Here is a 26,488-nt window from a genome sequence, read left to right on the forward strand (position 1 = left end):
CTAGTTCTAGATTCGCCCTCGAGGGGAAACATCCTCTCAGCATCTACCCTGTCAAGCCCCCTTATATGTTTCAATAAGGTCATCTCTCATTCTTCTAAACGCCAATGAGTATAGGCCCAACCTTTCCTCATAAGACAATCCCTTCATCTCAGGAATCAACCTCGTGAACCTTCGCTGAACTGCCTCCAATGAAGTATATCCCGCCTTAAATAAGGAAACCAAAAATTGTACACAGTACTCCAGGTGTGGTCTCATTAACGTACAGTTGTAGCAGGACTTCCCTACTTTTATACTCCATTCCCCTTGCAATAAAGGCCAACATTCCATTTGCATTCCTAATTTGGGTCCCAAGTTTCCACATGATTTGCTCCTGATTTTTAGGAGCAACTGGTGGAGAACGGAGTATCTTAGAAATCGGAATTCTCCACATTTAAGTTTTCTGCAGTTCTAGTCAGGTAGAACAGTTTCACTTTTGAACAGAATTTTTTTTTAAAAGGGGGCGTGTCCGGCCACTGACGCCTGATTTGAAAGTTTCCACAGTGAAAACATACTCCAAACTAACTTAGAATGGAGCAAGTGAAGATTTTTGTAGGCTTGAAAAAACCTTGTCTACACATTAAAAAATCAGGCGCAGGTTACCAGTTAGGCGTCCGGAACGGGGGGTGGAAGGGAAGTCATTACATTCTACAATAAATCCTTAGTTATACTTATACAAATATTATACAAATAATTCCAACCTGAATAAAAATTTATAAGCAAAGAAAAGATTAAATAAACCATGTTCCTACCTGTGTGAAAGTGCTTCAGGCAGGCCTTTCAGGCAAGGAGAAGGCTGCAGGAAGCCTCAGAAGTTGAGGCAGCCATTCCTGACGGCAGGGGGGGGGGGGGGGGGGCGGAGGCAGTGAGGGCCCGACCGACGGCAGCGGGGAGGAGGCAGGAAGAAAGCTGCAGGAAGCCTCACAAGTTGAGGCAGCCGTTCCCGACGGCAGGGGTGGGGAGGCAGTGAGGGCGCGACCGAAGGCAGCGGGGGGGGGGGGGGAGGCAGGGAGAAGGTTGCAGGAAGCCTCAGAAGTTGAGGCAGCCGTTCCCGACGGGCCCGACCGACGGCAGGGGGAGAAAGCTGCAAGAAGCCTCAGTGCTGATCATGGAAGGGCAATGTGGTTTTATTAAAAAATGTTAAAAATTGAACAGCTACAAAGAACTACAAAAATGGCCGAGTGCCAATGTTTCCTTCACACTGCGCGTGCTGGCACGAAAAAAACTCATTTAAATGGTACCCGCCCCCTCCTACTTACAAAATCGCCGCGAATGGTAGGCTCCGCCCCCTGGGCGCCGCGCCAAGCTGACATCGAGCTGCAAAGCGCTCGAGAATAGTACGTTTTTTTTCAGGCGCCGTTTTCGGCGCGAAAAACGGGCGCCCAGCTCAGAGGGACGCCTGTTTTGCCGCGTGTGGAAACTTGGGGCCTTGATGCTGTACCTGCATGCTAATTTTGTGTGTTTCATGTGCAAAGGCCCCCAGATCCCTCTGTACCGCAGCATTTTGTAGTCTCTCTCCATTTAAATAATATTTTGCTTTGCTGTTCTTTCTACCAAAGTGGATAACTTCACATTTTCTCACAGTATACTGCATCTGCCAAATTTTTGCACACTCACTTAGTTTGTCTATATTCCTTTGCAGATTATTTGTATCCTCCTCACAATTTGCTTTCCCACCCATCTTTGTATCGCCAGTAAATTTGGCTACATTACACTCGGTCCCTTCATCCAAGTCATTAATACACATTGTAAATAGTTGAGGCCCCAGCACCAATCCCTGCGGCACCCCATTAGTTACAGTTTGCCAACCTGAAAATGACCCATTTATCCCGACTCTCTATTTTCTGTTAGTTAGCCAATCCTCTATCCTTGCGAATATATTACCCCCAATACCATGAACCTTTATCTTGTGCAGCAACCTTTAATGTGGAACCTTATCGAATGCCTTCTGTAAATCCAAATACACCACATCCATTGGTTCCCCTTTATCCACCCTGTTCATTACATCCTCAAAGAACTTTAATAAATTTGTCAAACATGATTTCCCTTTCATAAAACCATGCTGACTCTGCTTGATTGTATTATGATTTTCTAAATGTCCCGCTACTGCTTCCTTAATAATGGACTCCAGCATTTTCCCAACGATAGACGTTAGGCTCCCTGGCTGGTCTATAGTTTCCTGCTTTCTGTCCTTCCTTTCCTGAATAGGACCGTTACATTTGCGGTTTTCCAATCCGCTGGGACCTTTCCAGAATTTAGGGAATTTTGGTAGATTACAACCAATGCATCCACTTTCTCTGCAGCCAATTCTTTTAAGACCCTAGGATGCAAGCCATCAGTTCCAGGGGGCTTGACAGCTTTTAGTCCCATTAGTTTGTCTCGTACTTTTTCTCTAGTAATAATGATTGTTTTAATTTCCTCCCTCCATTTTGCCCCTGATTTTCGACTATTATTGGGATGCTGCAGTCTCTGCCATTTCCTTGTCTCCCATTATTAATTCCCCAGTCTCATCCTCTAAGGGACCAATGTTTACTTCAGCTACTCACTTCCTTTTTATAAATTTATAGAATCTCTTAGTATCTGTGATTATATGTCTTGCTAGTTTACTCTCAACCTATTTTCTCCCTCTTCATTATTTTTTTTATTCATCCTTTGCTGGTTTCTAATATTTTCCCAATCTTCTAGCCTAACACTAATCTTTGCAACATTGTATACCTTTTCTTTCAATTTGATACCATCCTTAACTTGCTCAGTTAGCCACGGGTGGTTCATCCTTCTTGTAGAGTCTTTCTTTCTCAATGGAATATATAAATATATATATAAATATATAGTGAGCAGTACAGTGAAGCTGCTTTGTGTTTTATCTCAAAAGCTGATTCTCACAGGTACTTGCAAATATATTCACACACACACCCGGAATCACAGTGCGGATTTCGTCCCCTATGGGGCACAACGGACATGATCTTTGCAGCGCAACAGCTGCAGGAAAAATGCAGGGAGCAGTGTCAGCCCTTATACATGGCCTTTTTCGACCTTACAAAGGCCTTTGACACTGTCACCCGTGAGGGTCAATGGAGCATCCTCCTCCATTTTGGATGCCCCCAAAAGTATGTCAACATCCTTCGCCTGCTCCATGACGACATGCAGTCAATGATCCTTACCAACGGTTCCATTACAGACCCAATCCACGACCGGACTGGGGTCAAACAGGGCTGCGTCATCGCCTCAACCCTCTTCTCAATCTTCCTCGCTGCCATGCTCCACCTCACAGTCAACAAGCTCCCCGCTGGAGTGGAACTAAACTACAGAACCAGTGGGAAGCTGTTTAACCTATGCCGCCTCCAGGCCAGGTCCAAGATCACCCCAACCTCTGTCGTTGAGCTGCAGTATGCGGACGGCACCTGCGTCTGTGCCCATTCAGAGGCTGAACTCCAGGATATAGTCAGTGTATTCACCGAGGCATATGAAAGCATGGGCTTTAAGCTTAACATCCGTAAGACAAAGATCTTCCACCAGCCTGTCCTCGCCGCACAGCACTGCCCTCCAATCATCAAGATCCACGGCATGGCCCTCGACAACGTGGACCATTTCCCATACCTCGGGAGCCTTTTATCAACAAAGGCAGACATTGATGTGGAGATTCAACATCGCCTCCAGCACAGCCTTCGGCCATCTGAGGAAAAGTGTGTTTGAAGACCAGGCCCTCAAATCTACCACCAAGCTCATGGTCTACAGGGCTGTAGTAATACCTGCCCTCCTGTATGGCTCAGAGACATGGATGATGTACAGAAGACACCTCAAGTCGCTGGAGATATATCACCAACGATCTGTCCGCAAGATCCTACAAATCCCCTGGGAGGACAGGCGCACCAAATCAGTGTCCTTGCCCAGGCCAACATCCCCAGTATTGAAGCACTGACCATACTCGATCAGCTTCGCTGGGCAGGCCACATAGTTCACATGCCAGACACGAGACTCCCTAAGCAGTTGCTCTATGTGGAGCTCCTTCGCGACAAACGAGCCAAAGGTGGGCAGCGGAAACGTTACAAGGACACCCTCAAAGCCTCCCTGGTAAAGTGCGACATCACCACTGACACCAGGGAGTCCCTGGCCGAAGACCGTTTTAGGTGGAGAGGGTGCATTCGGGAGGGCGTTGAGCTCTTCGCGTCTCAATGCCGCGAGCGTGAAGAGGTCAGGCGCAGGCAGCGGAAGGAGCATGCGGCAAACCAGTCCCACCCCCGACGAATGTCTGTCACACCTGTGACAGGATCTGTCGCTCTCGCATTGGACTGTTCAACCACCAAAGGACTCACTTTAGGAGTGGAAGCAAGTCTTCCTCGATTCCGAGGGACTGCCCATGAGGATGATGATGAGTATCTCAAAATCTGATTCTCACAGGTACACACACACACAGGTATTTTATATATATATCCCTTACCTGCCAACAAAGTTCTACACTGATAAATCCATTTGTGATTAGAAATAGGTTAAAATCACAAAATTAATCGTTTTAGTAATCTAATGCGCATTGAAACCAAGATAAAAGTCTCCAAACAAAGCAACTGAGAGACCCAACACAACAGTAGTTTTGGTTTGCCAATTATGAATGCACACTCTCCACGTGGAGACATAATCCACTTACCTAAGTTCCGAGATCTTAGGTGCAAACTGGCAAGAACCAAAGCTTGGGGATGGGCAAATGTTTGCAGGAGTGATGCTGGATTGTAACTAGCGAAAACCATGCCATTTACCAGCACGGGGTATTAACAAGCAGTTCACTGACAGCACAGTTAAGACCACCTTAAAGCTTGGACATTGGATTTACAGCATAATGTGAAAAAACTGAGTGGAATAAATCTGAGCCCATCCCGTCAGATCACATTAAAGAGTCAGGCAACCTGGTCAATGATTAACAGTGCCTGGAGAATTGGCTTACTCAGCTGAAAGTTTACTCATTCTATCCTTTAAGACCTCCCTGAAAAATTCCCGAGTTTCTTCATCACCTGTGCAACAGATTTAGAGTGGTGCAAAGATCAATACAGGACAGCTTGCAATGTGCCAGCCATTCTGAAGTTCTAAAAATCAAGTCCAATGCTTAACCACAGTGCTTAAACCAGCTTGTCACGAGGGGCCCTCGTGCTAATGCTGCATAACCCTTCAAGTGCAGTGATTGCAAGGCCAGTGTAGGCTCTCCCACCCTTTCCCCATAATGGCACCTTACTACTTGATCCTGGATCTCGAACATGGGTGGAATTAAAATCTTGCATCGCATGACTAGGCATTCCAAACCATGAAGGAAATCTATTTGAATGCAAGCCTTGTATGCCACAAGCTTTATCTGAATTAGGACTTTCTAATCTTACTTCAATGACGGCAGAGACCATTGCCCCTTCTCAGTGCAAACCCAAGGCATTATGTTCAAGCTGAAGTTGCCATAGACTAGAATCCCCAGGTACTGGGGTACGGGTCCCACACACACTGACTCTCACTGGGGTACAGTCCCACACACACTGACTCTCACTGGGGTACAGTCCCACACACACTGACTCTCACTGGGGTACAGTCCCACACACACTGACTCTCACTGGGGTACAGTCCCACACACACTGACTCTCGCTGGGGTACAGTCCCACACACACCGACTCTCACTGGGGTACAGTCCCACACACACTGACTCTCACTGGGGTACAGTCCCACACACACTGACTCTCACTGGGGTACAGTCCCACACACACTGACTCTCACTGGGGTACGGGTCCCATACACACTGACTCTCACTGGGGTACAGTCCCACACACACTGACTCTCACTGGGGTACGGGTCCCACAGACACTGACTCTCACTGAGGTACGAGTTCCACAGATCCCTGAAGGTAGCAGGATAGGTAGATACGGTGATTAAGAAGGCATACGGGATACTTGCCTTTATTAGCCGAGGCATAGAGTATAAGAGCAAGGTGGTTATGCTTGAACTGTATAAAACACTAGTTAGGCCACAGCTAGAGTACTGCGTACAGTTCTGGTCACCACATTACAGTAAAGATGTGATTGCACTAGAGAGGGTACAGAGGAGATTTATGAGGATGTTGCCAGGACTGGAGAATTTTAGCTATGAGGAAAGATTGGATAAGCTAAGGTTGTTTTCTTTGGAACAGAGGAGCTGAGGGGAGACTTAATTGAGGTGTATAAAATTATGAGGCCTAGATCAAGTGGATATGAAGGACCTATTTTCCTTCGCAAAGGGGTCAATAATCAGGAGGCATCGATTTAAAGTAAGTGGTAGGAGGTTTAGAAGAGATTTGTGGAGAATTTTTTTCACCCAGAGGATGGTGGGGGTCTGGAACACACTGCCTGAAAGGGTGGTAGAGGCAGAAACCCTCACCACATTTAAAATGTATTTGAAGTGCCGTAGCCTACAAGGCGATGGACCAAGAGCTGGAAAGTGGGATTAGGATGGCTAGCTCTTTGTCGGCCGCGCGGACACGATGGGCCGAATTACCTCCTTCAGTGCTGCAAATTTCTATGATTCTTTCTATGTACTGATATGAATCAACAACTGGGACAGATGCCCCTTGTGGAGTTCAATCAATACCTTCGAGTAACCCTGTCCAGCTTTGCAAAACCATAATACTGTACTTTTGGGCACCCACCAGTGTATCCCACTGGTTAGCCCAAGATAGCATTCTGGATCCTTGGACAAGTCCACCAGCAACACAGTATTGCAATTCTTTCAGAGTCCTGGAACAGAGATTTCATGCACACCCCTTACAATGCTATCAGACACATCAATGATGAAAACAGTGAGCAGGATGGACAATAGTGGATAACCATGCTTCAGTCTCTTTTGATAGAAATAAGTTCAGTAAATTAAATGTTCTAAGTATAATTATTACTTGCACAGTTCACTGTTTAGGTGGTCTCCCACGTGATTGTTCATTTTACTTTAAAATATCAGAAATTATTTCAAATGAATCATAACACAAAAATCTATATTTTAATCCCCATTTCAAAAAGATAAATTATTTCCCCCACAACTCAATTTTCAACTCTGAGGAGGGATTTGCTCCTAAGCCTCTGTAATTACAACTCTGCAACCAACAACCAAGCGTTAACATTCAGGTTTTCCTTCCCTCGATACATCAAAACATCTATCAACAGCTTGGCAGAAATGTAGAATGCTGTATTAGGGAAGTGATTCGGGGGATGCCACATCTTACTGCCCTATGGGAAAGCACACCAGAAAACTAACTTCTTCTAATGATTTCTAAAATGATTTTACAAAACTCAGATGTAGTGTAGAATACACAGAGAAATCATCCAGGATCCCAGCTACAAGTAGGCAAATTGCTGTGAGGTCCAAAGACCACAGGGTAATAATAATCGGGGATTGTAACTATCCAAATATTGATTGGGACAAATTTAGTGTGAAGGGTATAGAGGGTGCGGAATTCTTGAAATGCATTCAAGCGAACTTTTTTAGTCAGCGTGTAGCAAGCCCAACACGAGAGGGGGCGGTCTTGGATTTAGTTTTGGGGAATGAAGCTGGGCAGGTTGAAGGGGTATTAGTGGGGGAGCACTTGGGTGCCAGTGACCATAATTCAGTCAGATTCAAGTTGGTTATGGATAAGGACAAGAATAGGCCTGGAATAAAAGTTCCGAATTGGAGAAAAGCTAATTTTGCTAACTTAAGGAATGATTTGGCCATAGTAGTCTGGAAACAGCTACTTGTGGGTAAATCAGTGTCGGAACAGTGGGAGGCATTCAAGGGGCAGATCCGGAAGGCTCAGGCCAAACATGTGCCCTTAAAGAAAAAGGCTGGGAAAAATAATTCTAGAGCCCCCTGGATGTCTAGGGACTTACAAGGGAGGATTAAGAAAAAAAGGGACGCTTATGTCATATACCAACGGCTAAATACTTTAGAATCTTTAGAGGAATATAGAAAGTTATTTCTAAACAAGCCTCAGACCACCTACCATCAAGGGCGCTACTCGGCACCAAGCTTGCGGTCAACATCTCGCCGTAGGCAACAAGGCTCATACAGCAATGCCTGGTCTCCAGTCGTCTTGAACCCCCTTGCCACTGGACCAAGACCTTGCTCAGCTAAGCCTGTGTGATAGCCAGTGTGCAACGACCACCCCACATGAAAAGAACAGAGGCATCTTCCACTTCGTTAACATGAAGTTCGGGACCTGGAACGTCAGGACCCTCATGGACAACTCCAACAGCGACAGGCCGGAACGCCACACCAGCATAGTTGTCCGGCAAGTTAAGATGCTTTGACATCGACACTGCTGCCCTAAGCGAGACCCGTGTGGAAATGTATTTTTATCTAAGCTGATACCACACAGTATTTTTGTGCCCTTTTTAATATATAACAAAATGGAGTCCTGGTCCTTCCAGAAATTTCTGCATAAACCAATCGGCTTACATATACAGCTAAACCTGGCTTGAAAGGGCTGATAGCCACCAGACAGCTAGGAGGCAAGTCCTGCTGAGACAAGTACCCCCCCCCCCCCCATGGTGCTATTGTCTATACAACACCAGTTGCAATCCACCCCACCCTTTTCGAAGTACTCAAACCACCAGCCATTATCTCTGGTAGAGACCTCATCCATTTGATGCAAAAAGATAACTGACGAGGAAACTGGACAATCCTGACACAATGCAAGGCAGGTAATAGCTCATTACCACACTCTCATGGAGTAATGGCCAGCTGGCCAACTAATAACCCTGACAAAAGGAAATATCTGGAAACCATGTCAGGACAAGGATGTAGTAATTAACTCTTTATCTGTATTCACTGACTGCGAGACAGAGCCAATACACAGGGAGAGGCCATAACTTGGGTTTTACTGTATAAATATCTTGTGAAACTGTACCATTGCGGAGGTGTTCACTTAACCATTGACTGAGTGTGACCTGCCCCTTGCTAGCAAGTAAATTAAAGAAACTTCTGCCGGAGCTGAAAGTGTCGGAGTCATTTTTTCAGAGGTCGAGATTTCGACACCCGGCGGGCAGGAGAAGGCCAGCTCAAGGAACAAGTTGGAGGTTACACCTTTTTCTGGAAAGGGAAACCAGAGGAAGAACGCTGCCTTCACGGAGTCGGCTTCACTATAAAAAATGAGCTGGTCGACGCCTCAAAGACTCCCCCTGCGGGGTTAACGAACGCCTCATGACTCTTCGTCTTACCCTATCCTGGAACCAATGCGCCACAGTCATCAGTGCGTGTGCCCCAACACTCGATGCAACGGATGAGACCAAAGAGGGTTTTTACTCCAACCTCGAAAAATCCCTGTCCCGTTGGATGCCCCCAAAAGTTCATCAACATCCTTCACCTGCTCCACCACGACATGCAGGCCGTGGACCTTACCAACGGATCCATTACAGACCCAATCCACGTCCAGACCGGGGTCAAACAGGGCTGTGTCATTGCTCCAACCCTCTTCTCAATCTTCCTCGCTTCCATGCTCCACCTCACAGTCAACAAGCTCCCCGCTGGAGTGGAACTAAACTACAGAACCAGTGGGAAGCTGTTCAACCTTCGCCGTCTCCAGGCCGGGTCCAAGACCAGCACAACCTCTGTCGTCAAGTTACAGTACAGGGACGACGCCTGTGTCTGCGCACATTCAGAGGCTGAACTCCTGGATATAGTCGATGCATACGAAAGCATGGGCCTTACGCTAAACATCCATAAGACAAAGGTCCTCTACCAGCCTGTCCTCACCGCACAGCACTGCCCCCCAGTCATCAAGATCCACAGCGTGGCCCTGGACAACGTGGACTATTTCCCATACATCGGGAGCCTCTTATCAACAAAGGCAGACATTGATGAGGAGTTTTAACACCACCTCCAGTGCGCCAGTGCAGCCTTCGGCTGCCTGAGGAAAAGAGTGTTCGAAGACCAGGCCCTCAAATCTACCACCAAGCTCATGGTCTACAGGGTTATAGTAATACCCTCCCTCCTGTAGGGCTCAGAGGCATGGACCATGTACAGTAGACACCTCAAGTCGCTGGAGAAATACCATCAACGATGCCTCCGCAAGATCCTACAAATCCCCTGGGAGGACAGACGCACCAACATTAGCGTCCTCGACCAGGCCAACATCCCCAGCATTGAAGCAATGACCATACTTGATCAGCTCCGCTGGGCAGGCCACATTGTCCGCATGCCAGACACGAGACTCCCAAAGCAAGCGCTCTACTCGGAACTCCTTCACAGCAAACGAGCCAAAAGGTAGACAGAGGAAACGTTACAAAGACACCCTCAAAGCCTCCCTGATAAAGTGTGGCATCCCCACTGACACCTGGGAGTCCCTGGCCAAAGACCGCCCTAAGTGGAGGAAGTGCATCCAGGAGGGCGCTGAGCAACTAGAGTCTTATAGCCGAAAACATGCAGAAATCAAGCGCAGGCAGCGGAAGGAATGTGAGGCAAACCAGTCCCACCCACCCTTTCCTTCAACGACTGTCTGTCCCACCTGTGACAAGAGACTGCGGTTCTCGTATTGAACTGTTCAGCCACCTAAGGACTCATTTTGAGAGTGGAAGCAAGTCTTCCTCGATTCCAGGGACTGCCTATGATGATGATGATGATAGAAAGTTGAGGCAAAATTAAAAAGGATATTAGGAATGCTAAGAGAGAGCATGAGAAATTCTTGGCCAGTAAAATTAAGGAAAACCCTAAGATGTTCTATAAATATATTAAGAGTAAGAGGGTAACTAAAGAAAGGGTAAGGCCTATTAGAGACCATGAGGGTAATCTTTGTGTAGAGGCAGAAGATGTTGGTAGGGTTCTTAACAAATACTTTGCATCTGTTTTCACAAAGGAAAGGGGCAATGCAGATACTGCTATCGAGGAGGAGTGTGATATTCTGGATGAAATAAATAAAGTGAGAGAGGAAGTATTAAGGGGTTTAGCAGCTTTGAAAATAGTTAAGTCCCCAGGCCCGGATGAAATGCATCCCAGGCTGTTGTGTGAAGTAAAAGAGGAAATAGCAGAGGCCTTGACCATCATTTTCCAGTCCTCTTGGATCTGGGCATGGTGCCAGAGGATTGGAGGACTGCTAATGTAGTACCCTTTGTTTAAGAAGGGAGAAAGGGATAGGCCGAGTAATTACAGGCCCGTCAGCCTAACCTAAGTGGTGGGAAAATTATTGGAAAATATCCTGAAAGACAAGATAAATCTGTATTTGGAAAGGCAAGGATTAATTAGGGATAGTCAGCATGGATTTGTTAAGGGAAGATAGTGTTTGACCAACCTAATTGAATTTTTTTGAGGAGGTAACCAAGAGGTTCGCTGAGGGTACTGCATACGATGTAGCATACATAGACTTTAGCAAGGCTTTTGATAAGGTCCCACATGGTAGACTGGTCATGGGATCCAGGGCAAAGTGTCAAGTTGGATCCAAAATTGGCTTGGAGGTAGGAAGCAAAGGGTAATGATTGATGGATGTTTTTGTGACTGGAAGGATGTTTCCAGTGGAGTTTGCAGGGCTCAGTACTGGGTCACTTGCTTTTTGTGGTATTCATCAACAATTTAGATTTGAATATAGGGAGTATGATTAAGAAGTTTGCAGACGACACTAAAATTGGCTGATAATGTGGTTGATAATGAAGAGGAAAGTCATAGGTCAGGTGGGCAGAGCAGTGGCAAATGGAATTTAATTCAGAGAAGTGTGAGGTGATGCACTTTGGGAGGGCTAATAAGGAAAGGGTATATACGTTAAGCGGTTGTCCACTTAATAGTGTAGATGAACAAAGAGACCTTGGAGTGCTTATCCACAGATCCCTGAAAGTAGCAGGCCGGCTGAATAAGGTGGTTAAGAAGGCATACGGAATGCTTGCCTTTATTGGCCGAGGCATTAAATATAAGAGCAGGGAAGTTATGCTTAAATTACTTTGGTTAGGCCACAGCTGGAGTACTGCGTGCAGTTATGGTCACCGTATTATAGGAAGGACGTGATTGCACTAGAGAGGGTACAGAGGAGATTCACTAAGATGCTGCCTGGAATGGAGAATCTTAGTTATGAGGACAGATTGGATAGGCTGGGTTTGTTCTCATTGGAACAGAGGAGGTTGAGTGGAGACCTCATTGAGATGTACAAAATATTGAGGGGCCTGGACATAATGAATAGTAAGGGTCTATTTCCATTGGTGGAGGTGTCTATTACGAGGGGGCATAGTTTTAAGGTGGTTGGTGGAAGGTTTAGAGGGGATTTGAGGGGGGGGGGCTTCTTCACGTAGAGGGTTGTGGGGATCTGGAACTCGCTGCCTGGAAGAGTGGTGGATGCAGAAACCCTCACCACTTTTAAGAGATGGTTGGATGGGCACTTAAAGTGCCGAAACCTGCAGGGTTACGGACCTAGAGCTGGTAATTGGGATTAGACTGGATGACCTTTTGTTGGATGGAGCAGATATAACGGTAAGTGCTGCAGGGAATCGAATATGACCAGGGTGATCTCGTGGACTCGTTTCGATCACCTGGATGGGTCGGAGAGGAATTTTCCCAGATTTTTTCTCCCTAAATTGGCCTGGGTTTTTATCTGGTTTTTGCCTCTCCCAGGAGATCACATGGCTCCGGTTGGGGTGGATTGTAGAATGTTTCCGTATAAGGGGTGTCGCAGTTGTGTGAGGCGGATGGTTGGGCTGGGTGCTCTTTGCCTTCCAGTCATTGTTGATAGGTTTATATGTAACCTTCGGGCTTCTGACCCGAGGGCCGTGCGGCTCTTTGTCGGCCGGCGTGGACACAATGGGTCGGAATGGCGTCCTTCTGCGCTGTAAATTTATATGTTTCTAAAGCAGCGTATGGCTTCGATGTAGCAATCCAAGTGAGTGTTTTGTGATTTTTTTTTACTACATACGTTGCCGACCAATTGAATAAGTACTTTGGTTCGGTATTCACTTAGGAGGACACAAACAACCTTCCGGATATAAATGGGGTCAGAGGGTCGAGTAAGAAGGAGGAATTGAGGGAAATCCTTATTAGTCGGGAAATTGTGTTGGGGAAATTGATGGGATTGAACGCCGATAAATCCCCAGGGCCTGATGGTCTGCATCCCAGAGTACTTAAGGAGGTGGCCTTGGAAATAGCGGATGCATTGACAGTCATTTTCCAACATTCCATTGACTCTGGATCAGTTCCTATGGAGTGGAGGGTAGCCAATGTAACCCTACTTTTTAAAAAAGGAGGGAAGAGAGAAAACAGGGAATTATAGACCGGTCAGCCTGACATCGGTAGTGGGTAAAATGATGGAATCAATTATTAAGGATGTCATAGCAGTGCATTTGGAAAGAGGTGACATGATAGGTCCAAGTCAGCATGGATTTGTGAAAGGGAAAACATGCTTGACAAATCTTCTGGAATTTTTTGAGGATGTTTCCAGTAGAGTGGACAAGGGAGAACCAGTTGATGTGGTATATTTGGACTTTCAGAAGGCTTTTGACAAGGTCCCACATAAGAGATTAATGTGCAAAGTTAAAGCACATGGGATTGGGGGTATTGTGCTGACGTGGATTGAGAACTGGTTGGCAGACAGAAAGCAAAGAGTAGGAGTAAATGGATACTTTTCAGAATGGCAGGCAGTGACTAGCGGGATACCGCAAGGTTCTGTGCTGGGGCCCCAGCTGTTTAGATTGTACATTAATGATTTAGACGAGGGGATTAAATGTAGTATCTCCAAATTTTCAGATGATACTAAGTTGGGTGGCATTGTGAGCTGCGAGGAGGATGCTATGAGGCTGCAGAGTGACTTGGATAGGTTAGGTGAGTGGGCAAATGCATGGCAGATGAAGTATAATGTGGATAAATGTGAGGTTATCCACTTTGGTTGCAGAAACAGAGAGACAGACTATTATCTGAATGGTGACAGATTATGAAAAGGGGAGGTGCAACGAGACCTGGGTGTCATGGTACATCAGTCATTGAAGGTTGGCATGCAGGTGCAGCAGGCGGTTAAGAAAGCAAATGGTATGTTGGCCTTCATAGCGAGGGGATTTGAGTACAGGGGCAGGGAGGTGTTACTACAGTTGTACAGGACCTTGGTGAGGCCACACCTGGAGTATTGTGTACAGTTTTGATCTCCGAACTTGAAGGACATTCTTGCTATTGAGGGAGTGCAGCGAAGGTTCACCAGACTGATTCCTGGATGGCGGGACTGACATATCAAGAAAGACTGGATCAACTGGGCTTGTATTCACTGGAGTTCAGAAGAATGAGAGGGGATCTCATAGAAACGTTTAAAATTCTGATTGGTTTAGACAGGTTAGATGCAGGAAGAATGTTCCCAATGTTAGGGAAGTCCAGAACCAGGGATCACAATCTAAGGATAAGGGGTAAGCCATTTAGGACCGAGATGAGGAGAAACTTCTTCACCCAGAGAGTGATGAACCTGTGGAATTCTCTACCACAGAAAGTTGTTGAGGTCAATTCACTAAATATATTCAAAAAGGAGTTAGATGTAGTCCTTACTGCTCGGGGGATCATGGGGTATGGCGAGAAAGCAGGAATGGGGTACTGAAGTTGCATGTTCAGCCATGAACTTATTGAATGGCGGTGCAGGCTCGAAGGGCCGAATGGCCTGCTCCTGCACCTATTTTCTATGTTTCTATACTTCCCTGGCCTACACTACAGCAATCTGCCTGTCCAAAATTCTTAGCAAGAACAGAAGAAGGAGACAAAACCCAAAATGAAAATCCATTTAAAACATTGATCAGTGTGCCCTGACAGAAGACCACCTGTTGAAAACAACAGCAAGCCTGCTAGGTTAGAGTCGTTGTGAAAGTATACCAAGCCTTCACATCCGAGATCATTTTCACAAATGCAAGTTTGTGCACCTATTCCACTGACCTTTGCTCTCTCCCTTTTACAGAGCCCGCAAACTCTCAGATAAACAGCCGGGATCAGCAGTTTATGGTTCTAAAGTCAACTTCCAGTGTGAAAAACAAAATATCTTGGTTTTACAATAACTCCAGAGTGTCAGATAGAAAAAGGTAATTTCTGTGCAACTATATGTGTTGTTTAAACTAAATGGTGAGACTTTATTTGAAGTTTATAAAACCCTGGTAACACTTTAATACTGAGAACCTTGTTGCTCATAACTTTAGTTTATCAGGCAAAGTGGAACTTTATAATTTGGAACCAGTTTTGCTCTCAGCACAGCAAGATCCCAAAACAATACATATAATACTTTTGGCTAGATTTTCCTATCATTTTCAGCACGTTCTCCGCGATTTTCTCGGCGGTACAGCTGTTTTTCCGCCCGGCGAAAGTTTCCCCCTTAGTTTTTTAATGGTATCGCCCACATCCGAACACGGTCGACGGGACCAAACCGCCGACATGCAACGCTGAGAAAAATCGCCAGGGCCTAAGTTTGGCCTCAACCGCCGATGTCCAGATCGCCGAGGGAACCGCCCTGTAAAAGCTGCTTAAACAGAGCGGTAGGTGAGCACTCTGCAAAGTAAGGTCAGTTAAAAGTTCTTCATTTATTTTTAAAACAGCGATTAGGTGTAAAACTGTCTTGGGAATGTTTTTTACGTTTTTATATTTCCCCCCGCCCAAGGCCCAACCGCAGCCTTGGACAAAATTTTAAATACTTACCGTCCATTCCGGTAAGAACCGCCCATTTTACTTAGTTTCCCCTTAACCGCCAAGTTAACCGCCGAAATGAAGGTGCAAGGCCCATTTTCTCGCCTGGCGATTAGTTTTAATTAGTTTAAACATAAAAGTGGGAATTCTCGCCAGCGTTACTCACCAAATGTTAGCGGTTTTTCTGAGCGGGCAATCGGGCGTTGAGGGGCTCATCGGGAAGTCTAGCTCTATTGAATTAATCAGTCATGTAGCAGCTCTGCAAAACCTGGTTAGTCAGAATCCAGGATTAAATAAAAGTTGTGTACAGAATCTATGCTTGGCTATACTGCACAGCAACACTGCATACGTGAACCACAAAATACTTGCCAGCATATCACCATTCATACTGCATTCTTTTGTATAATTTACATCGGAAGGCCTGAAGCCACATTCAGACAAAAAAAAAAGACACTGTTTGAACAAGCCATTTAAATATATATGTATCTTATTGTACAATGGTACTGTGTTTCTGTTTCTGTGCTCACCAGCCTGCGATTATCTGCCCATTTTAATAGGTGAAAAGTGCTTCAGGACATGACACAGTACTATATATATATGTTAAACTCTTAGTTTATCTGTGAAATCAAAAGGAAAGATTATGGCCGCAGGATTCTTGTGAATTGGCTGGCCTAGTTAGAGGCCATGAACTCATTGAATGGCAGTGCAGGCTAGAAGGGCCGAATGGCCTACTCCTGCACCTATTTTCTATGTTTCTAGGTGGAATTTTCAGGGTGCTATATTAGGGCTTGGCTCTTCGGGCTTACAGCCTCTCCGAAGACCAACTTTCTTCCTCAACTTCTACTCCAACTTTCCTCGTTTTACTTGTCTCTCCTCCAACTTTGCTCCTTTTTGGAAGTTTGATCGCTGACTGATCCCGCTTTCAGTGTTCTATGTCAACCCCACCGGAGGTGGACCTGGTGTAACTCCAACCATCAACCCAAATCAATCTTTATTCTGGGAACCTTAATGCCACCGTTTTCTTAAGTCTTCTGGACACTGCTAATCTTCTTGGGGAACCACATTTCTGTGCCAGAACCCTGGATGATTTTTCCCTCTTCAAGCCAGAGACATCAATAGGTCAATTGTGGAACCCCAAAGGCAGATCCACTAATTCAGCCCAGTTTAGAGATTGAATGCAGGACTGTCTTGGTATGCATAGCTCAGCTACTTACTGAGTAAACTCGCTAGGTTACTGTGCGAGCTGTTGTGATGTTTAATCTGCTGTCCATCTATTACATGCCGTGTTTGATAAATCATGGCTGTATTGTTCTCTTGAACCTAGGTTGCAATCGTTGCCTTTTGCTCTGTTCTGTACATTGGGTATTTTTGGCTGTGTGTGCAAAATCTTCCAAAATAAACAGTCTGAAACAAAAAGAATGTCTCATTCGACTGAAAATAGACACACCTAGACAAATCAAATTTGCCAAAGGTCTATAAAACCTTACTATGGCCTCAGTTAGAGTACTGTGTACAGTTTTGGTTTCCATGCCTCGAAGGATATTAAGGCTTTAAAGAGTGTAATGCAGATTAACTCGGATGTTGCCTGGTATGAAGAAATACAACTGTGAAGAGTTGAAACATTAGATCTTTTTTTGTTAGATCAGCGCAATTACAGAGCCATATGATAGAAGTGTTTAAAATTACGAAAAGATCTGGCACGATTGGTAGAAGCAGTGTTTCCAGTAATTGAGGGGCCACAGACACAAAATTAAATGCAAGAGATTTGGAAAAAACAGCAGAAGAATCTTCTTCACAGAGAGTTGTGAGACTGGAAGTAACTTCCAGAGTTAGTAGGTGAGGCAAAAACGATGTCAACATTTAAGATTAGATTGGATAGGTGTATTAAAGAAAAAAGCTTGAAGGGATATGGAAACAGGGTAGATAAATGTGATTAGAACTACTTGCTCACGTGGAGGGTAGACACTGATGTGGACAGGTTGGGCTGAACAGTCAGTTTTCTTGTTGTAATTTCTATGTATTTCCATTTCTTTCAGGAAAAACTAGGGAATTGTGGGCAGAAGCAGAGATTATAGTCAGATGATTGATTGTGCCTTGGTTTGAGGGGTTGGTAAGTCATTTATTTTAACCATTATGCAGAGTGCTGAACCTTTACTCCTCCCCAGGTATAATCTCAGGAACAGAGGGTTCAACATGGTATCAATGAACAGAAAATGCTGGAATTCACAGTAGGCCCGTCAGCATTTGAAAAGAGGAAAGACAGATTAACATTTTGGACAGGGAGCAGTCGTCAGTACAGCCAGCGACCCAGCTGTCACATTTACAGGTGCTATGATAGTTTCAGCTTTGCAATTTTCTTTCTTCTATTACCAAATGAGGTTTAGTTAGCAATGTTTTCCTGTAAATGTGGGCAAGGTCGAGCTTATACAGATTTGAGGCTCTTCAAATTTTGGTAACATACTTACAGTTATTTATCCATATCTTTGCTTTTGTGCAAATAAATGTTACAAATCATTGTCATTGTCCTTGGTGCATTTTAAGTTGAAAAGTTGCAAAACCAAAAGACAAAAAATCATGAATATTTCTAAGTTAGCACAATTTTAAATAGTGCTGAGCTAATTTGGGTTTTAGAAAAAAAATCATTAAAGAAACACCTTGAATGTATTGTCTTTTACCAGAACAATGTTAAATCCAGATTAGAGAGGATACGAGATGGCTAAGAGTGACTTGCAAGGTAATAATCCAATGGAGGGGCTCACATGATGTCATCGTCTAGATGTCTTAACCCTGAGATCATGGTCTGTTACCATCCATTCAGTACAAGAGACTGAGATCGTGGTCTGTTACCATCCATTCAGTACAAGAGACTGAGATCATGATCTGTTACCATCTATTCAGTACAAGAGACTGAGATCATGGTCTGTTACCATCCATTCAGTACAAGAGACTGAGATCGTGGTCTGTTACCATCCATTCAGTACAAGGGACTGAGATCATGGTCTACTACCATCCATTCAGTACAAGAGACTGAGATCATGGTCTGTTACCATCCATTCAGTGCAAGGGACTGAGATCATGGTCTGTTACCATCCATTCAGTACAAGAGACTGAGATCGTGGTCTGTTACCATCCATTCAGTACAAGAGACTGAGATCATGGTCTGTTACCATCCATTCAGTACAAGAGACTGAGATCGTGGTCTGCTGCCATCCATTCAGTACAAGGGACTGAGATCATGGTCTGTTACCATCCATTCAGTACAAGAGACTGAGATCATGGTCTGTTACCATCCATTCAGTACAAGGGACTGAGATCATGGTCTGTTACCATCCATTCAGTACAAGGGACTGAGATCATGGTCTGTTACCATCCATTCAGTACAAGAGACGGAGATCATGATCTGTTACCATCCATTCAGTACAAGGGACTGAGATCATGGTCTGTTACCATCCATTCAGTACAAGAGACTGAGATCGTGGTCTGATACCATCCATTCAGTACAAGGGACTGAGATCATGGTCTGTTACCATCCATTCAGTACGAGAGACTGAGATCGTGGTCTGTTACCATCCATTCAGTACAAGGGACTGAGATCATGATCTGTTACCATCCATTCAGTACAAGGGACTGAGATCGTGGTCTGTTACCATCCATTCAGTACAAGGGACTGAGATCATGGTCTGTTACCATCCATTCAGTACAAGGGACTGAGATCGTGGTCTGTTACCATCCATTCAGTACAAGGGACTGAGATCATGGTCTGTTACCATCCATTCAGTACAAGGGACTGAGATCGTGGTCGGTTACCATCCATTCAGTACAAGGGACTGAGATCGTGGTCTGTTACCATCCATTCAGCACAAGAGACTGAGATCGTGGTCTGTTACCATCCATTCAGTACAAGAGACTGAGATCGTGGTCTGTTACCATCCATTCAGTACAAGAGACTGAGATCATGGTCTGTTACCATCCATTCAGTACAAGGGACTGAGATCATGGTCTGTTACCATCCATTCAGTACAAGAGACTGAGATCGTGGTCTGCTGCCATCCATTCAGTACAAGGGACTGAGATCATGGTCTGTTACCATCCATTCAGTACAAGGGACTGAGATCATGGTCTGTTACCATCCATTCAGTACAAGAGACTGAGATCGTGGTCTGTTACCATCCATTCAGTACAAGAGACTGAGATCGTGGTCTGTTACCATCCATTCAGTACTAGGGACTGAGATCATGGTCTGTTACCATCCATTCAGTACAAGGGACTGAGATCGTGGTCTGTTGCCATCCATTCAGTACAAGGGACTGAGATCATGGTCTGTTACCATCCATTCAGTACAAGAGACTGAGATCGTGGTCTGTTACCATCCATTCAGTACAAGAGACTGAGATCATGGTCTGTTACCATCCATTCAGTACAAGAGACTGAGATCGTGGTCTGTTACCATCCATTCAGTACGAGAGACTGAGATCATGGTCTGTTACCATCCATTCAGTACAAGGGACTGAGATCATGGTCTGTTACCATCCATTCAGTACAAGGGACTGAGATCGTGGTCTGTTACCATCTATTCAGTACAAGGGACTGAGATCGTGGTCTGTTTCCATCCATTCAGTACAAGGGACTGAGATCGTGGTCTGTTACCATCCATTCAGTACAAGAGATGGAGATCATGATCTGTTACCATCCATTCAGTACAAGGGACTGAGATCATGGTCTGTTACCATCCATTCAGTACAAGAGACTGAGATCGTGGTCTGATACCATCCATTCAGTACAAGGGACTGAGATCATGGTCTGTTACCATCCATTCAGTACGAGAGACTGAGATCGTGGTCTGTTACCATCCATTCAGTACAAGAGATGAGATCATGGTCTGTTACCATCCATTCAGTACAAGGGACTGAGATCATGGTCTGTTACCATCCATTCAGTACAAGAGACTGAGATCGTGGTCTGCTGCCATCCATTCAGTACAAGGGACTGAGATCATGGTCTGTTACCATCCATTCAGTACAAGGGACTGAGATCGTGGTCGGTTACCATCCATTCAGAACAAGGGACTGAGATCGTGGTCTGTTACCATCCATTCAGTACAAGAGACTGAGATCATGGTCTGTTACCATCCATTCAGTACAAGAGACTGAGATCATGGTCTGTTACCATCCATTCAGTACAAGGGACTGAGATCATGGTCTGTTACCATCCATTCAGTACAAGAGACTGAGATCGTGGTTTGTTACCATCCATTCAGTACAAGGGACTGAGATCGTGGTCTGTTACCATCCATTCAGTACAAGAGACTGAGATCGTGGTCTGTTACCATCCATTCAGTACAAGAGACTGAGATCATGGTCTGTTACCATCCATTCAGTACAAGAGACTGAGATCATGGTCTGTTACCATCCATTCAGTACAAGAGATGAGATCGTGGTCTGTTGCCATCCATTCAGTACAAGGGACTGAGATCATGGTCTGTTACCATCCATTCAGTACAAGAGACTGAGATCATGGTCTGTTACCATCCATTCAGTACAAGAGACTGAGATCGTGGTCTGTTACCATCCATTCAGTACAAGGGACTGAGATCATGATCTGTTACCATCCATTCAGTACAAGGGACTGAGATCGTGGTCTGTTACCATCCATTCAGTACAAGGGACTGAGATCATGGTCTGTTACCATCCATTCAGTACAAGGGACTGAGATCGTGGTCGGTTACCATCCATTCAGAACAAGGGACTGAGATCGTGGTCTGTTACCATCTATTCAGTACAAGGGACTGAGATCGTGGTCTGTTACCATCCATTCAGTACAAGAGACGGAGATCATGATCTGTTACCATCCATTCAGTACAAGGGACTGAGATCATGGTCTGTTACCATCCATTCAGTACAAGAGACTGAGATCGTGGTCTGATACCATCCATTCAGTACAAGGGACTGAGATCATGGTCTGTTACCATCCATTCAGTACGAGAGACTGAGATCGTGGTCTGTTACCATCCATTCAGTACAAGAGATGAGATCATGGTCTGTTACCATCCATTCAGTACAAGGGACTGAGATCATGGTCTGTTACCATCCATTCAGTACAAGAGACTGAGATCGTGGTCTGCTGCCATCCATTCAGTACAAGGGACTGAGATCATGGTCTGTTACCATCCATTCAGTACAAGGGACTGAGATCGTGGTCGGTTACCATCCATTCAGAACAAGGGACTGAGATCGTGGTCTGTTACCATCCATTCAGTACAAGAGACTGAGATCATGGTCTGTTACCATCCATTCAGTACAAGAGACTGAGATCATGGTCTGTTACCATCCATTCAGTACAAGGGACTGAGATCATGGTCTGTTACCATCCATTCAGTACAAGAGACTGAGATCGTGGTTTGTTACCATCCATTCAGTACAAGGGACTGAGATCATGGTCTGTTACCATCCATTCAGTACAAGAGACTGAGATCGTGGTCTGTTACCATCCATTCAGTACAAGAGACTGAGATCATGGTCTGTTACCATCCATTCAGTACAAGAGACTGAGATCATGGTCTGTTACCATCCATTCAGTACAAGAGATGAGATCGTGGTCTGTTGCCATCCATTCAGTACAAGGGACTGAGATCATGGTCTGTTACCATCCATTCAGTACAAGAGACTGAGATCATGGTCTGTTACCATCCATTCAGTACAAGAGACTGAGATCGTGGTCTGTTACCATCCATTCAGTACAAGGGACTGAGATCATGATCTGTTACCATCCATTCAGTACAAGGGACTGAGATCGTGGTCTGTTACCATCCATTCAGTACAAGGGACTGAGATCATGGTCTGTTACCATCCATTCAGTACAAGGGACTGAGATCGTGGTCGGTTACCATCCATTCAGAACAAGGGACTGAGATCGTGGTCTGTTACCATCTATTCAGTACAAGGGACTGAGATCGTGGTCTGTTTCCATCCATTCAGTACAAGGGACTGAGATCGTGGTCTGTTACCATCCATTCAGTACGAGGGAACGCCTCTGATGATGATGAATTATTACAGAGTGATTACCTCTATTCTGCTGCTGGGCAATGACAGCAAATGGTGCAGCATTTCTTTCAGGGTCAAGAGTAACACAAAAAACATCACAGAATATTGGTTCAGTGATGCTAATTGACAAAGGACCTTTGAATAACATGTATTCCCTCCATATAATTAGGGAGATTCAGATAAAACGTAAAAAGGGGCCAAATTACAGCAAAATTCTGAAGGGACAAAATGTGTTAGAAAGACAAGCCTGAAGGCTCTGTGCCTCAATGCGAGAAGTATTCGTAATAAGGTGGATGAATTAACTGCACAAGCAGCTATTCTCGATTATATATAATTGGGATTACGGAGACATGTCTCCAGGGTGACCAAGGCTGGGAACTCAACATCCAGGGGTTTTCAACATTCAGGAAAGATAGACAGAAAGGAAAAGGAGGCGGAGTGAATACCATTGCTGGCTAAAGAGGAAATTAACGCAAACGTAAGAAAGGACATTAGCTTGGATAATGTGCAATCGGTATGGGTGGAGCTGCGGAATACCAAAGGGCAGAAAACGTTAATGGGAGTTGTGTACAGACCACCAAACAGAAGTAGTGAGGTTGAGGGTGGCATCCAACAAGAAATTAGGGATGTGTGCAATAAAGGTACAGCAGTTATAATGGGCGACTTTAACCTACATATTGATTGGACTAACCAAACTGGTAGCAATGCAGTGGAGGAGGATTTCCTGGAGTGTATTAGGGATGGCTTTCTAGACCAATATGTCGAGGAACCAACTCGAGAGCTGGCCATCCTAGACTGGGTGATGTGTAATTAGAGCAGGCGGTGAAGAAGGCAAATGGCATGTTCGCCTTCATAGCTAGGGGATTTGAGTATAGGAGCAGGGAGGTCCTACTGCAGTTGTACAGGGCCTTGGTGAGGCCTCACCTGGAATATTGTGTTCAGTTTTGGTGTCCTAATCTGAGGAAGGACGTTCTTGCTATTGAGGGAGTGCAGCGAAGGTTCACCAGACTGATTCCAGGGACGGCTGGACTGACATCCGAGGAGAGACTGGATCAACTAGACCTTTATACACTGGTGTTTAGAAGGATGAGAGGGGATCTCATAGAAACGTAGAAGATTCTGACAGTACAGGACAGATTAAATGCGGATAGAACGTTCCCGATGTTGGGGAAGTCCAGAACCAGGGGACACAGTCTTAGGATAAGGGGTAGATCATTTTGGATTGAGATGAGGAGAAACTTATTCACTCAGAACATAAGAACATAAGAATTAGGAACAGGAGTCGGCCATCTAGCCCCTCAAGCCTGCTCCGCCATTCAACAAGATCATGGCTGATCTGGCCGTGGACTCAGCTCCACTTACTCGCCCGCTCCCCATAACCCTTAATTCCCTTATTGGTTAAAAATCTATCTATCTGTGATTTGAATACATTCAATGAGCTAGCCTCAACTGCTTCCTTGGGCAGAAAATTCCACAGATTCACAACCCTCTGGGAGAAGAAATTCCTTCTCAACTCAGTTTTAAATTGGCTCCCCCGTATTTTGAGACTGTGCCCCCTAGTTCTAGTCTCCCCGACCATTGGAAACAACCTCTCTGCCTCCATCTTGTCTATCCCTTTCATTATTTTAAATGTTTCTATAAGATCACCCCTCATCCTTCTGAACTCCAACGAGTAAAGACCCAGTCTACTCAATCTATCATCATAAGGTAACCCCCTCATCTCTGGAATCAGCCTAGTGAATCGTCTTTGTATCCCCTCCAAAGCCAGTATATCCTTCCTTAAGAAAGGTGACCAAAACTGTACGCAGTACTCCAGGTGCGGCCTCACCAATACCCTGTACAGTTGCAGCAGGACCTCCCTGCTTTTGTACTCCATCCCTCTCGCAATGAAGGCCAACATTCCATTCGCCTTCCTGATTACCTGCTGCACCTGCAAACTAACTTTTTGGAATTCATGCACAAGGATCTAAAAAGAGTTTCATGCACAAGGACCCCCAGGTCCCTCTGCACTGCAGCATGTTGTAATTTCTCCCCATTCAAATAATATTCCCTTTTACTGTTTTTTTTTCCCAAGGTGGATGACCTCACATTTTCCGACCTTGTATTCCATCTGCCAAACCTTAGCCCATTCGCTTAACCTATCTAAATCTCTTTGCAGCATCTCTGTGTCCTCTACGGGAGTCTGTGAGTCAGAGAGGCCTACAAAAGGCTGCGAGGTCGGGAGGTGCGTCGCTGAGTCGGGAGTCCGTGAGTCAGAGAGGCCTACAAAAGGCCGCGAAGTCAGGAGGTGCTTCGCTGAGTCGGGAGTACGTGAGTCAGAGGCCTACAAAAGGCCGCGAGGTCAGGAGGTGCTTCGCTGAGTCGGGAGTCCGTGAGTCAGAGGCCTACAAAAGGCCGCGAGGTGCTTCGCTGAGTCGGGAGTCCGTGAGTCAGAGGCCTACAAAAGGCCCAGCTTGTGCAGCTACAGGGAGAAGGCAAAAATGAAGTAGAAAGAAATAGAAAGGTGACGTCACAGCCAAGCGGGTAAGTGATTGGCTGGTGACTGGTAAGTAGTTTTTCTTTTTTCTCATCTATATCAGTGAGCAACTTTTAGCACTGTTGTTGCCAATATAAGTTAATCTAAGGGTTAAGTTATGGCAGGAGAGCTCGGACACGTGTTATGCTCCTCCTGTACTATGTGGGAAATCAGGGACGCCTCCGGTGTCCCTGACGACTACGTGTGCGGGAAGTGTATTCACCTCCAGCTCCTGACGGTCCGCGTTGCGGAATTGGAGCTGAGGGTGGATTTACTCTGGAGCATCCACGATGCTGAGAATGACGCGAGTAGCACGTGTAGCGAGTTGGTCTTACCGCAGGTGAAGGGTCCACAGCCAGTTAGGGAATGGAAGACCAGCAGGAAGAGCAGTGCAAGGAAGCTAGTGCAGGGGTCCCCTGCGGTCATCCCCCTGCAAAACAGATACATCGCTTTGAGTACTGTTGAGGGGGATGACTCATCAGGGGAAGGCAGCAGCAGCCAAGTGCATGGCACCGTGGCTGGCTCTGCTGCATAGGAGGGCAGGAAAAAGAGTGGGAGAGCGATAGTGATAGGGGATTCAATTGTAAGGGTAATAGATAGGCGTTTCTGCAGCCGCAACCGAGGCTCCAGGGTGGTATGTTGCCTCCCTGGTGCAAGGGTCAAGGACATTCTGAAAAGGGAGGGTGAACAGCCAGTTGTCATGGTGCACATTGGTACCAACAATATAGGTAAAAAAAGGGATGAGGTCCTACGAGACGAGTTTAAGGAGCTAGGAGCTAAATTAAAACGTAGGACCTCAAAAGTAGCAATCGCGGGATTGCTACCAGTGCCACGTGCTAGTCAGAGTAGGAATCGCAGGATAGCGCAGATGAATACGTGGCTTGAGCTGTGGTTCAGCAGGGAGGGATTCAAATTCCTGGGGCATTGGATCCGGTTCTGGGGGAGGTGGGACCAGTACAAACCAGATGGTCTGCACCTGGGCAGGACCGGAACCAATGTCCTCGGGGGAGTGTTTGCTCGTGCTGTTGGGGAGGAGTTAAACTAATATGGCAAGGGGATGGGAACCTATGCAGGGAGACAGAGGGAAACAAAATGGAGACAAAAGCAAAAGACAGAAAGGAGATGAGTAAATGTGGAGGGCAGAGAAACCCAAGGCAAAAAACAAAAAGGGCCACTGTACAGCAAAATTCTAAAGGGTCAAAGTGTAATAAAAAGGCAAGCATGAAAGCTCGGTGCCTCAATGCAAGGAGTATTCGGAACCCAGGAGAGGGCTCTGAGCTAGTTAGAGTGGATGAGAGCTCAGATGAACAGGACCCCA

The 26,488-nt window shown here is 45.6% G+C and overlaps 1 protein-coding gene across 4 annotated transcripts in view; it reads right to left on the bottom strand.

Moving 5' to 3' along the window:
- LOC139265976 (transcription factor Dp-2-like) overlaps positions 1–26,488 on the bottom strand; it is a 281,312-nt gene that overhangs the window by 120,648 nt on the left and 134,176 nt on the right. The window contains exon 2 of one of the 4 annotated variants that reach the window (XM_070883643.1): positions 15,782–15,883. The exons of the other annotated variants lie outside the window; for them this stretch is intronic. The gene's annotated coding sequence lies outside the window, so the exon portion shown is untranslated. The remainder of the gene's footprint in view (positions 1–15,781; positions 15,884–26,488) is intronic. 4 annotated transcript variants of the gene reach the window in all.

The sequence above is a fragment of the Pristiophorus japonicus genome, chromosome 6 (genome assembly GCF_044704955.1).
Source record: "Pristiophorus japonicus isolate sPriJap1 chromosome 6, sPriJap1.hap1, whole genome shotgun sequence".
NCBI lineage: Eukaryota > Metazoa > Chordata > Chondrichthyes > Pristiophoridae > Pristiophorus > Pristiophorus japonicus.